The sequence below is a fragment of the Cynoglossus semilaevis genome, chromosome 6 (assembly GCF_000523025.1).
Source record: "Cynoglossus semilaevis isolate Cse_v1.0 chromosome 6, Cse_v1.0, whole genome shotgun sequence".
Taxonomy (NCBI): domain Eukaryota; kingdom Metazoa; phylum Chordata; class Actinopteri; order Pleuronectiformes; family Cynoglossidae; genus Cynoglossus; species Cynoglossus semilaevis.
This window is the reverse complement of record NC_024312.1, coordinates 13060537-13068023: the sequence shown is the minus strand read 5'-3', so window position 1 is coordinate 13068023 and position 7487 is coordinate 13060537. Positions and strand designations below refer to the sequence as shown.

Here is a 7487-nt window from a genome sequence, read left to right as displayed (position 1 = left end):
GTTATTAATTAAGTGTTTACAACAGCTATGGGAAAACCTTGTGTTATTAATTAAGTGTTTACAACAGCTGTGGGAAAACCTTTTCCTCTGGACGGCCATTTGGATTTTTAAGAAAGTCTTCAAATCGTAAACAGATGAAGTGAAAATGGTAGCTTAACAACTTAACTCTGGGGATGTTTTTTTTATTTTTTATTTTCTGGACCGCTTGAGCTCTCACGTAGGAGGCAGCAGCTCTACATCAGCACTGGTGCAAACGTCCTGTGTATGAGGCATCGGCTATTCTGTTATTAATTCATCAATGACATCAAATAACAAAGGCATTGTTGACCTTCTGACACAGAAGAGGTTTTTACTTCCAACAAATAATCGCTTCTGATTTAAAATACGAGTTATAGATGAAAGAGATACAAACTCAGAAACCTATGAATGGGAGACATGTTATTATAATCACATAATGACTTTTCTGAATTTCTGTTATTTCTGGTTTCTCCTCAGCCATCTTTGACGGTTGGCTGAATGTATTCGTAGGAAGAACAACACAGTGAAATGGATGCAGTTAATGTGCATTCATGGGACTGAGTTAACAAAGATCAGCGGATTGGTGGGACACGTCAGCGCGGTTCTTTTCTGTTTTGTGTGGGCTTCAAGGCCAGTCTGTGACTTTTTGAGCCACCGGTCCGACACATACGACGTGCCGTAGAAATGTCTCTCTCTATTACTGCGCTCCACGATGATGAACAGCAGTGCGTTTGTGAACGGACCGTATTTCATGCGTGCAGCACTCACTGCCCTGAGACCCTTCATAGTAGTCGTGGCTTCCAGACCCGTGAGGGGCCCTGGTCCCATTAATGAGTCATAAAAGGCCAAGAATTATGCACTCCAATCGTTTTGTCATTGGCTAATATTTCAATTGGCCACTTCCTCTCGGAGTCTTTTCTCCCACAGAGTTGGCAGACCCTCGAATGTCCCGGGGCTGACATCTGCGAGAGTAAACAGAAAAATTTGACTTTCCAATCCCGACAGTATATTCTGCTCGCTCTGGATATTTGGGTACATCCTGGAAAGACAAACACGCGGGACAAACACAGAGCTCCCAGAATGCACTGTGGTTCGAGCTCCGCTCCGTTTACTCACCAGCGAAAGAAGCGCAATGATTACATAATCAAAACAAGGCGCCTGAGTGGTGCAAACAGCTTTATGCTAATGGTCGTGCTCGTTACCTCTGTGCTGACTGTACAGCCAGGCCTGTCTGTGCTCCTCTTCCCGCTGGCTGCTGACAGTTTTGGATATCATATGAGGTTGATTGTGCTAGATTACCTTTTATGTGATTATCCACTTGATAGGGACAGCGAATCATTTTTCCAAGCCAGTGATGTCAGCACACTGAGAGATGATGGAGGTCTGCACTCGTTAATTGAGCTATCGCACGTTCGTACAGCCGATGTCGTAGCATGTGCCTCTCACGCCGTCACTCTCCACGTGACCCTTCCTCGACTCCAGGTCCAGTCTTGAGGTTTCTGCTCCGGGAGGTATATGGATGTGCGAGAACAGCTGTGGGGAAAAAAAAACCATAAAAACTGACGTCAGATGGAGAGTGTATATAATTAGAAATATTTGAGAAGTGGCGTTGCTAAGAAATACAGTTAATATTTGATGATGGCCGCACTCTGAGCTCCTTCTCCGAGGCAAACACACAATGACTGCACGTTGGACATGGCTGAGGATTGACAGACATGCGGCTGTCAGCTCGTCCCATCAGTCCTCCTTCGTCTTAGAGCGACTGACATTCCTCATTAGGCAGCGTTCACGCATGCTCCACTGACACAAGGTGTGTTAGAGAGAGCCCTGTCTAAGACATCCATGTCCTGTAGCTCAGGGTCGGGGAGAGTCTTCACGTAGACCGTTCTTGTCGTCTATCAAACAAACATTTACCTGCTGGAAATGTCGAAGCGTGTGTGAAAAAACCAGAATGCGTTTCCCCTTTCGTTTCCCCCCCCGTGCTGTTTTACATGTTGGTCTCTCATGAGCTGTGGTCTGCAGGATGAGTGATATTATTATTCCGCGCACAGAGATTTTGCACGCACCTCTGTTTCAGTCCAACTCCCTGAGCCACGTTCACTCCTGTCTTTTACCTCTCTGAAATATTAATATAATGTAAGAGGCTATTTGTGTTAAATATTTAATTCTGCGTTATATTTGCATCTCATAAACCGTCGAGCGGTATTGTTTTAGATCACCTCTGAAATTTCTAAAAGTTTTTTCGAACTAGGTCAGAGTCGGAACAGCTAATGTGAGGGGGGTGCGGGTGTGAGCCGGGAACGGCTTTAGGAAGTTCAGTGAAAATGGTTCTGTGTCCTTTTGGCTGCTCCATTTTTCTTTTCCTCTTTTCCGTCTAAACACAGCACGCCGTCCCCTCGTCTCCGTCTGTTTATTACCCACTGTTTGCAGCAGCACTCTGTGTAATCTGTTCCAGACAGATTTGACAGCCTGGGTGTGGACCATTAGATACCTGCTCTTAGTATCCAGCAGGAGATCACAGACACAGGTACTTGGTGTCCAGGGAGGGCTAAGAAAAAGAGCAGTTCAAAAATCAGGACATGGATATGAGGAATAAGGCCAGGTAAAACTACAGGGAGCCTTTTATCTTTTTGGATAAACGGTGTTGTTGATGTTCTATTTATTATTTCACAGACTGCACGGACGGACACTGTCAACTTTGAACTTTGTATTTTGTGGTTAGATGAGTATGCATCTGTATATGCATATACACATATATATATATATATATATATATGTGTATATGCATATACAGATGTATATATATATATATGTATATATATATATATATATCTATATATATATATATATATATCTATATATATATATATATATCTATATATATATATATATACTGTATATATATTAGTATCTATTACTATCTATCTATCCATCCACCCATCCATCCATCCGTCCATCAATCAGTCCATCTGTCCATTCGTCCATGCATCCATCCATCTATCCATCCATCCATCCATCAATCTATGCATCCATCCATCCATCCATCGATCCATCCATCCATCCATCAATCTATCCATCCATCCATCCATCTGTCTATCTGTCTATCCGTCCATCCGTCCATCCATCCATCCATCCATCGATCCATCCATCCATCCATCTACCCATCTATCCACCCATCCATAAATCCTTCCATCCATCCATCTATCCTTCCATCCATCCATCCATCCATCCGTCCATCAATCAGTCCATCTGATCCTTCGTCCATGCATCCATCCATCTATCCATCCATCTATCCATCCATCCATAAATCCTTCCATCCATCCATCCATCCATCTGTCCATCCGTCCATCCATCCATCCATGTGCCCACCTTTTACCTTTTCCTGTGGGGAAAAATATTTTAAATGATATCATATATGTGTGTAGTTAAACGCTTGCTGTTTTTTTTCTTTGTTCGTTTTTTCTTTTTCTTTTTTTTTTATAATCCGTTGTGTCATGAGGACTAATTAGTTGGTTTGATCCTCGCCCTTTCTGTATGGAGCGTGTGTGTTCGTAGGCTTTTCTCCAGGGTTTACTCCCACCGTCCAGAAAACACGCTGGATTAGGTTCATTGTTCATCATGGTGGGCAGGAGTGTGAGTGTAAATGGTTGTTGAACTCCCTACGGTCCTGTGATGAATTAGTTACTGTCCAAGGTGTACCTTGCCTTTGCAGATGGCTGTTGGGATTGCCCCGCCCCCGAAGAGGGGATAAGCTGTTGAAGTTGAACGAATGAATGAATGAAAGAGACTTTTGTGTAAAGAAGAAAAAAAAAAACCATATCACACACTTTCACTATTCTGTGAAACAGACCTTCAGCCTCACCTGGTAATATCAGGATCACATTGTTATATTAATTCCCATAGTTTCTCCCTGGTTGGAAGATTAATGAGAGTTCAGCTGGAATTTAATTCTTAAGGATTCCACTTTGAGTAAATTTAGCGTCCCGAGCCAAAATGCGTCTCGGAAGATCTGATCGCCAGTGAGCGGCTCTTAACACAGGTGTAAATGCAGCCAAACAGCTTCGAGGTTCTCCCGGGATCAGAGCAGCTCAAACAATATTCACTTGTGCTCAGTGATGCATGTGGCTGCATATTCAATGTAGTGTGAAAGCCAGCGCCTTCCATGACGGTGTACAAGGGCCGCAAGGTCGACGTTAACGTCGCGCAGCGTCCATATAGGCCGAGCTATTTGTGGCAGAAGGCCTTGGACTGAGGACTGATGTTTGATGGATTCACACAGCAGTTCAAAGCAGTGTTCATGTTAAGTGGTGGTTGTGGTTTTAAAAACACAAATGCGAGCCGTAAAATCCGCTCAGTCACTTTTAAACAAACCGTTTTTTTTTTTGTTTTAGCTGAATTCAGATTCAGGGGTCAGTCTGGAGCGCAGAACCTGCTAAAAGGGCATTTTATTTCAAAATAAAACACTTTTATTAGGACAAATTGCAGCAACTTTGAGAGTGCGAACCGTCGGATAGTCGGCTACTGTAAAGCGCTAAGCACCTGTAGGCCTGTGCGTTGGCGCTGACTCTCCGTCCTCCATCGCTGAGGCTACATCCCCACAGTCAGCCGTAGCTCGTCTCCTCCCTCCTCCCCCTTCCCCTCCCCAGCCTCCAACTCTGCCACCGACTGGAGCAGCCCTGAGCTAGGGCACAATGGCCGGCCTCCGTGTTTGATTTTACCATTTGCCGTGGACTAATCCTGTTTTTGGAGCCAAAGGTTTGCGTTATCACTGCAGCCCAGGAGCAGACGGCAGCCTCGTTCAGTCCCCCCTCACCCCCCTCTATATTAATGTGTGTGTTAATGATCAGTCAGACCTTCAATCAATCATCACTCAATTAGCTAACAGCATTAGCAGTTGTTGGGCACAATAGAATGAGCCTGTAAACAGGACACAGTCGCCTCGTTCTCTACACGCTAACGCCGTCCTCTGTAACTGTCAGCGGTGACTCTTCCGGATTTTAATGATTTTGCTCATTTGAGCAACACGCGGCGCCAACCCACACCTTGTTCATGCAGCCAAGACAGAAACTGAGTGTTTGTGACTGAGAACAAAAAGATGTGTTGAACCAACAAACGATGATTTTACCAGAATAAAAACTGACGTCAGTGCAGTTAGAAAAAAAGACTTTACAACAAGTAATCCTTAAAGTGCATTTAAATAATTATTAAATGCATTGTTTGTGTCCTGTTATTAGTGTGATTAGTTATTATTTGTAATATTTTATAATAATAATAATTTATTTTTAGACAGTAACAAGGTCATTGTATTGACTGATAATTCAATTAATTAATTGATATTACAAATATGAATCATACTCTATGGAATATTATTTTACACCTTCGTACTGTAAGGCAGGACGATAACAGGCGCCACCTTGTGGCACTTCTTCCAGTAAAATGCATACACTCCAGTATACAGTACATGTACAGTTATATATATATATTTATAGAATCTTAAGACCATTGTCAGGCGACCTTTGTTCAGCGAGAGCGGAGAAAACGAACGGGAGCCTCTGATTGGAGAGCGCTCACTGGTTTACAGTGTGTACTTAAGAGCTGCTCGATTGGCTGAAAGGTCAGGTCGCATACAAATCACACAAACGGCCTTTTAGTAATTTAACAGATCTCCTAGAGACACAGTGGCCGGGAGGCGGCCTCAACAGTTATTCCTCGCTACACCTGGCTTGTGTGACGGAGATTAATGTCTCGCTGAGAGAATGAATAAATCAGCCGCAGATCGGGTGAGTTCATCCTTTTTTGTATTTTCTATTTCAGTTACAGTTAAATAAGGCGTGTGAATCCAGGAAGATTGCTCGAGACAACTTGGACGGTTTATGCCTAATCAGACCTGGTACTCAAAGCTGTCCAGAGGGAAACTCTGCTCTCGTCTCTGTGTCTTGAATTTATAGTCGAAATATTGTTTTGCTCACAGTTGTCCAAAATCGGTTGGATATAGCAACCCAAATGCCTGTTTTGTCACTTCTTCCCTCGTCACACTGACCCTAATGTCATCTGTGTCACAGTGTTGGCCTGATAATGTCAAGAAGATGTGCGTGTGTGTGTGTGTAACTCTTCTTAATGATTCAACACTACTCTGTTTCGACCAGATAAATGTTAACTCCATCAGTTGACCAACATCGACATCCTGCATGATTCTGCAAGTACGAGCTTCTCCCGGCCACACCCATACTGATTCAGTGTTGACTGCGGTAACTGTGTCAAGCCCGGGTCTCCGACAACTGTTTCTATTTATAAACTCAAGTCGAGCTGTTACAGTAAGGAGCGAGGCTGAAATGTCCTCAGGTGCGCTGTGATTGAGTTAATGTGCAAGGAAAATTACAGGCGGCTCCCAGCAGAAGTGAAGGCCGACAGGATTGGTAGTTGTGGAGAACTATCATTCCCATGAGCCCTGGACTGTATCCTGCTGTCAGCGAGCATCTGCATGCTGTCGTCTGACTCCGCTGGCTACCGCCCAGCTCTAGATCCCAGACGGAGTGAACAAACGTATCAATGGACGTTTGAGTGTCCAGACAGAAACTGTCTTGGGTGACGGCCGTCTGCAGCGAAGCAAAATGAGTGTTGACATGAAATATTATATGTGGATTTAAAAAAAAAAAACGTGTCCAATCATGGGGTTAAAGTACATGAAACCCTACTGTAGACGATACGGGACACATTTAATTCTTTAATTTGTCTTTCCATTGACTTTGGCCGATGCTAATGAGAGTTATTTTCTGTCCAGCTGGAGTCTAAAAGCAGAGGGCTATTTAAATCTCTTCCTGATCCAGAGCCAATACAATGACAGCGGGCCACGTGGGCTGGGCGGGGACAGTAGGGTGGTGACCACAGGTTTCACCATGAAGGCACGGCCGCTGGAGGGCAAGGTCACCTGGGGAGAGCGGCGGCTCTCGCTCTCTCTCTCTCTGCCGTACGATGAGAGCACGACTGACCGCACACGTACAAAGCGCCGGCATTAAACCTCAGTCTCATCTTTTCCCCCCGCCGTGACGCTGTGAATTACAACCTGTCTCACACACCGCAAAGCATCGGACCTGCTATCCGGTTCAAAGTGACCTTTTGACACGCATAACTGAGCGGTTGTACGGTCGTCCGTGCGGTAGCTGTGAGCAGGTTGTGGTCGCAGGCAGGAGGCCGAGTAGTCAGTTCTCACACCAGCTGAGGCCTCACATTAGTCAGCGTGAGGCGGTGACCCAGGGGAAAGTGTTGTCTGCCTGCAGATGTGCGTAGTCGGAGACAGATAGAGCGGGGCGGGCGGGAGGGCAGGGTCAAATCGGGTCGTCAAGTGTCTCTCTCATGGAGGTGACTGTAGCACGTCTGTGACAGACCCTGGAGACGAGACATCGACTGCGTGATTATTGACTCCGGCCAGGAGGGATGGAAAGGCATTTTTACAAGGCCAAAGGTTACGG

General features: G+C 44.9%; 1 protein-coding gene across 1 annotated transcript in view; it reads left to right on the top strand.

The window, feature by feature from the left end:
* Positions 1 to 7487, top strand: part of LOC112487117 (uncharacterized) — a 54714-nt gene that overhangs the window by 14060 nt on the left and 33167 nt on the right. The window lies entirely within an intron of this gene.